This window comes from Scyliorhinus torazame, chromosome X, assembly GCF_047496885.1.
Source record: "Scyliorhinus torazame isolate Kashiwa2021f chromosome X, sScyTor2.1, whole genome shotgun sequence".
NCBI lineage: Eukaryota > Metazoa > Chordata > Chondrichthyes > Carcharhiniformes > Scyliorhinidae > Scyliorhinus > Scyliorhinus torazame.
In genome coordinates, this window is record NC_092738.1 from 34,069,778 (window position 1) to 34,077,009 (window position 7,232).

Below are 7,232 nucleotides of genomic sequence, written 5' to 3' on the forward strand. Positions count from 1 at the left end.
GAGGCAGCTTCAATCGAGGCATTAGAATGATTATTAGAATAGAAACAACGTGGAGGATACTGGGGAAAGGCAGGGGAATGGCAATAAGTCACGGTGCTCGTTTGGAGAGCTGGCGCAGAGAGGATGGGCCGAATGGCCTCCTTGTGCACGGTAACAATTGCGCGATTGTGTGATAAACATTCATGCCACAAGACAGAGCAGAATGAGTCTCATCAATGGTCTATCTGGAACGATTTAAAGTGTTTTGAATTGACTGTGGGCGGTGGGACTGGTGGTCAGGCATGGTATCTAAACGAGTAATGAGGCCCGGTGGATAGGGAACACTAGCAGACAGCTGCAAGAATGCTTTGACTTTCGAGCAATCCACTGTGGCCAAGAAACGCAAATGTTTGGACAGACTCACAGAGACTACATGCAAAGGTGATCAGATCTGAGTCCTTCCCCAGGGCACCAGCTAAACATTTCCATAGCACAGGGCGTTCGACCAGCAGAGGCACCTTGGTTGCTTTTTTGCACTCGTCGTCAGATTTGGAGCCAAATTTGTGTAGGCCCGAAAGCCTTGGACTGGGGATGTTTTGGTGACGTCGGCAGGAAAAAAAGTACTCAAAGCTGGTTTGTTTGCTGTGGGGAAATGGTTCAGCAGGAGGGAGTTGCCATTGCATGTTTGGAAGTCGGCCAGTTTATTGAGATGAGGTCAAATAGATTAAACAAGAGACACAATTATCTTGTTTAAGTCACTGTCTTGTTTAAGTCAAAAGTCATTGTTCTCAATGCAAATCTGCTGCTCAGCTGATCTCTGTGTTACTGTGAGATTTAACACACAACCGCATTGTCAGAGAAAAGTATTTCTGTTGGACTTCCAGGGGCTACAGTTCGAGGACAGCGGCGTTCCGTTGCCCCTCCCCCACGGTGAGCTGGGCATCCCAGTGAGATGAGGCTGACACAGCCAACAAGAAGGCAGAAGGAAAGTGCGGATCACCGAACAGTGGGCCCACGGTGGCAATCAGCCATGTGACTTGTGTGGAGGCTGAAGTTCCCCTCACCCCAATGCACGTACAATTCCTCATTTCCTCTCGTTTTCAGAGCCGCTTCCTCTTCAGTTGGCTATCTAACAGGGCTGGAGCCTGCAAGGCCCCGCGTCTCATCCGGCCATCCCATTGACAGTGGCAGTACATTCCTCAGATCTGCATGTGGTAATGAGCACCCTCCCATCACCATCCACTTCGGGGCCTAGACAACACAGCAGAATTCCCCAATAAATCTGACAATGGAGCAGCAGGGGGCCGGTAAGCTTTGACAGGAATTTTCCACTACTGTCCCTTGGTGCTTGGATTGGTCGGCACGGCAGCACAGTGGTTTCGCACTGCTGCTTCAAAGGCCCAGGGTCCCAGGTTCGATTCCGGCATTGGGTCACTGTCTGTGTGGAGTTTGCACATCCTCCTCGTGTCTGCGTGGGTTTCCTCCGGGTGCTCCAGTTTCCTCCCACAGTCCAAAGATGTGCAGGTTAGGTGGATTCACCATGTTAAATTGTCCCTTAGTCTCCAAAGATGTACAGGTTAGGTAGATTGGCCATGATAAATTGTCCCTTAGTGTCCAAAGATGTGCAGGTTAGGTGGATTGGCAACGATTAAATTGTCCCTTAGTGTCCAAAGATGTACAGGTTAGGTGGATTGGCCATGTTAAATTGTCCCTTAGTGTCCAAAGATGTGCAGGTTAGGTGGATTGGCCATGTTAAATTGTCCCTTAGTGTCCAAAGATGTGCAGGTTAGGTGGATTGGCCGTGTTAAATTGTCCCTTAGTGTCCAAAGATGTACAGGTTAGGTGGATTGGCCGTGGTAAATTGTCCCTTAGTGTCCAAAGATGTGCAGGTTAGGTGGATTGGCCATGTTAAATTGTCCCTTAGTGTCCAAAGATGTGCAGGTTAGGTGGATTAGCCATGATAGATTGTCCCTTAGTGTCCAAGGATGTGCAGGTTAGGTGGATTGGCCATGTTAAATTGTCCCTTAGTGTCCAAAGATGTGCAGGTTAGGTGGATTGGCCATGTTAAATTGTCCCTTAGTGTCCAAAGATGTGCAGGTTAGGTGGATTGGCCATGTTAAATTGTCCCTTAGTGTCCAAAGATGTGCAGGTTAGGTGGATTAGCCATGATAAATTGTCCCTTAATGTCCAAGGATGTGCAGGTTAGGTGGATTGGCCATGTTAAATTGTCCCTTAGTGTCCAAAGATGTGCAGGTTAGGTGGATTGGCCATGTTAAATTGCCCCTTCGTGTCCAAAGATGTGCAGGTTAGGTGACAGGATTATTGGGATAGGGCGGGGTGGGCTGGGGAGCCTCGGTAGTGTTCTCTTTCGGAGGATCTGTGTAGACGCGATGGGCTGAATGGCCTCCTTCGGAACTATATGGATACAATGGTTCTCTGATTCCATTCTATAACTGAATTCAAAGTGGCCCTCTTGATGCGTGGGGAGGGTCACTAACTCCTGCTTGAAACTTTTACCGGGATGAGGTAGGGTATTGACCTGTCGGACTGGATGGGATTTCCATTGCACACAGATAAAGCTCTTGAATACCCGCTGCGTTAGACTGTGACTTGTATTTCGAGGCTACAATGTTGCTGGTGAAATGGGTGATGCTGCCTACTTGTCACAACATGTACAGGCCTGGGAACTAATTAACAGCACATATTGGTCCCGATGCTTGCACTATACATTATGTCAAGGCACTAACAATCCCACAGTCCTCAACATTCATTCCTTTCGAGTGAGCAACTGTAGAAATGGCCTGATCAGGCCAGGTTCACCAGCTCAGACAGTCCGATTACTCCCCTAGGAGTCAGCCTAATTTTATGATCCCATCCCCTAAAATCCCGCACGGGGCTTACCGGGTGGGAATGGTCATCTTCCCAGTGGTTCTCGCAGAGAATGAGCTCCCCCACTGAACAAAGAACAAAGAACAAAGAAAAGTACAGCACAGGCACAGGCCACTTGGCCATCAAAGCCTGCGCCAATCACGATGCCCGAACTAAAAAAAAAAACAGGCACCCACCACTGTCTGCACGAAAAACCTACCCTGCACATCTCCCTTAAACTTTCCCCCTCTCACCTTGAACCTGTGCCCCCTTGTAACTGGCACCTCCACCCTTGGAAAAAGCCTCTGACTGTCCACCCTGTCTATGCCTCTCATAATTTTGTAGACCTCTATCAGGTGTCCCTTCAGCCTCCGTCTTTCCAGTGAGAACCATCCTAGTTTATTCAACCTCTCCTCAGAGCCAACACCCTCGAGACCAGGCAACATCCTGGTGAACCTTCTTTGTGCTCTCTCCAAAGCTTCAATGTCCTTCTGATAATGTGGTGACCAGAACTACACGCAATACTCCAAATGCGGCCTAACCACGATTTTATTCAGCTGCAACAGGATTTCCCAACTCCTGTACTCAATACCCCGGCTGATGAAGGCAAACAAGCCATATACCTTCTTAATCACCTTGGCCACCTGTGTTGCCACCTTTAGGGAACTGTGGACCTGCACGCCCAGATCCCTCTGTATGTTAATGTTCCTCAGGGTTCTGCCATTTACAGTATAATTTATACCTAGATTTGATCCTCCAAAATGCATCACCTCACATTTGTCCGGATTAAACTCCATCTGCCATTTCTGTGCCCAAGTCTCCAATCTATCTATCCTGTTGTATCCTCTGACAATCCTCAGCACTATCTGCAACTCCGCCAATCTTCGTGTCATCCGCAAACTTACTAATCAGACCACACACATTTTCCTCCAAATCATTTATATATACTACAAAACAACAGAGGTCCCAGCACTGATACCCGCGGAACACAACTAGCTACAGATCTCCATTCTGAAAAACACCCTTCCACCGCTACTCTCTGTCTTCTATGACCAAGCAAGTTCTGTGTCCATCTAGCCAGCCCACCCTGAATCCCATGTGATTTTAGTTTTTGTACTAGTCTGCCATGTGGGACCTTGTCAAACACCTTACTAAAGTCCATATAAACTACATCCGCAGCCCTTCCCTCATCAATTTTCTTTGTCACCTCTTCAAAAATCTCCACCAAGTTGATGAGACATGACCTTCCACGTACAACGCCATGCTGCCTGTCACTAACTAGTCCATTTTCCTCCGAATGAGCATATATCCTGTCCCTCAGTATCTTTTCCAAAAGCTTCCCCACCACTGACGTCAGGCTCGCTGGTCAATAATTTCCTGGATTATCCCTGCTTCCTTTCTTAAACAAGGGAACAACAGTGGCTTTCTCCAGTCCTCTGGAACCTCGCCTGTGATCAAAGAGGATGTGAAGATATCTGTTAAGGCCCCAGCTATTTCTCCCCTTGCCTCCCACAGTAACCTGGGATAAATCCCATCTGGCCCCGGGGACTTGTCTACTTAATGCAATTTAGGGTACTCAACACTTCCTCCTTTGATATACTGATGTTCTCAAGAGCGGTCACACACCTATTCCTGACCTCAACATCCGAAGTGTCCTTCTCCCTGGTGAATACCGATACAAAGTACTCATTAAGGATTTCATCCACTTCCTGTGGTCCCACGCATCACTTCCCTCCATTGACCTTGAGTGGGCCTACTCTTTCCCTAGCTATCCTCTTGCTCCTATTATATGCAAACGGGGGAACTCCATTCAGCTATGTGTTTAACAGGTTGGCCAGTTAGGCACCGACCATAGAGCAATGCGGTAGGAATCTACTGGGAGTTGTATATACCGTAATTGAAAAGTTCTTTATTCTGACTCAGTGTGGACTTCCCCATGTCCTTATTAAAGATCCTATTCCCATATCCCTTTGTTTCCCATCCATCACCTGGCTCTCAACCCAATTCTTCAGTTATGGCATTAAGTATACCCTTTGCCTTAATCACAAACTCTGGTAGTGAATTCCATTGCCTCAGCGACCTCTGTGCTCCTGCTCTCTGCCCTAAATCTATGACATCTAATCTCATATACATATAGATATGTCCTCTCGGTCGCAGCGCTCAACTACCGGAAAAAATCTGTTTCTCCCGAACCTACCGGAATTTCCAATCACCCATAACCACCTCTGTTCCAGTGCCAACTGAACAAGATGGCCAACAGATCTGGAGTGAGGGGAACTTGGCTTTCATTAGATGACCCACATGTCCAAACTACAGGAGGTGATTGAATGTTTGTGATCCCGGGTGACTCATGAATTGGAACCACCACTGGCAGGGGCGGCACAGTGGCTAGCACTGCTGGCTCACAGCACCACGGACTCGGATTCGATTCCCGGCTTGGGTCACTGTCTGTGCGGAGTCTGCACGTTCTCCCCGTGTCTGCGTGGGTTTCCTCCGGGTGCTCTGGTTTCCTCCCACAGTCCAAAGATGTGCAGGTTAGGTGTATTGGCCATGATAAATTGTCCCTTAGTGTCCAAAGATGTGCAGGTCATGTGGATTGGCCATGTTAAATTGCTCCTCAGTGTCCAAAGATGTACAGGTTAGGTGGATTGGCCATGTTAAATTATCCCTTCGTGTCCAAAGATGTGCAGGTTAGGTGGGTTGACCATGTTAAATTGTCCCTTAGTGTCCAAAGATGTGCAGGTTAGGTGGATTGGCCGTGTTAAATTGTCCCTTGGTGTCCAAAGATGTACAGGTTAGATGGATTGGCCATGATAAATTGTCCCTTAGTGTCCAAAGATGTGCAGGTTAGGTGGATTGGCCATGATAAATTGTCCCTTAGTGTCCAAAGATGTGCAGGTTAGGTGGATTGGCCATGATCAATTGTCCCTTTGTGTCCAAAGATGTACAGGTTAGGTGGATTGGCCATGTTAAATTGTCCTTAGTGTCCAAAGATGCGCAGGTTAGGTGGGGTTAGGGGGATAGAGTTGGGGAAGTTGGGTGCTCTTTCGGAGGGTTGGTACAGACTCGATGGGCCGAGTGGCACTGTAGGGATTCTCATTTTGTCAGAGGCGAATGCCTGTTTCAGCGAGTCGGAGCTCTGTGTGCTCATTGAGGTGGATGTGTTCATTTCTCTCAGTGTGTTAAAGAAAAATCAAGGTAGCTGTTCGTTAAAAGTCATGTTTCCAACACTCCCCTGTGACTGCACTGTGGGGTTCTATGGAGTCAAGCACCCATTTAGTCTAACCCCATTTTCCAGTACTCGGTCCGTTGCCTTCACGTGCTCTCCTAAATGTTTCTTAAAGGTTGTGAGGATTCCCGCCTCTCCCACCCTTTCAGGCAGCGAGTTCCAGACTCCCAGCATTCTCTGGGTGAAAACTATTTTCCTCAAAACCCCTCGAAATCTCCTGCCCCTTCCCTTAAATCCATGTCCTCTGATGAATGACCCCTCCATTAAAGGGAAAGGTTCCTCCCTCTCCACCCGATCTATGCCCATAATTTTATACATCTTGATCAGGTCCCCCCTCGGTGTTCTCTGCTCCAGGGAAAAGCACCCTAGCTGAACTGGATAGCTGAAATGTTCCAGTGCATTTATAACACCACTGAGAAGCTGAGTAAGCAATGAAGGTTTGATGGGTGGATCTCCTTTCCCTTGGGGGCTAATCTTCGAAACACTGGGTGTAAAAGCGACATCCTTGCTTTAAGGAGCAGCTGCCAGATCCGGTTATGAGCAGTGCACACATTGGAAATGGCGCCACACCCAAGCTTGCAAAATTCACGGCAAGGCCTCATTTGCCTAAATGCATTCTTGAAATCTGTTTGCTTCAAAACGTTGGCACTTGGCGCCATGTGACAGACTGCAAAGTGAGGGCCCAGGGGGGGGGGGCGGGGGGAGGCCTTTGAGAGCCATGGAATGTTTCCCTGGCACGTCCTTGTGGGAAGATTGGACGCCAGCCAGTGCTGATGTCAGCAGAGCAGTCACTGGGAGGGGCGAGCCAATAGCGGGAAGTCTGAGCTGGGGGTGGGGGAGGGATGACTGAATTCTCGCATGTGAATTGTCTGTTCACCTCACTTCACTGTGAAAGAAAATGAGAATAATCCGTCAGCATCAGTTTGTGATGGTGTTCAGTAATTTGGGAGGTTGCTGGGAGAGTAACTGATACCATCATTATTTGTGAAAGATTCCTGTCTACAATTACAATCCCAGCCATTACTGTCTGGTGGAAGTCATTTCAACATTTTAATTAGCAGTTTTCACAACTTGAAAGCTGGCTGCCAATTTAAATTAACAATTGCATGCTGGGGATTTTAGTGAAGGAAATCTCCTGAGGCTTAATCTCCAATCA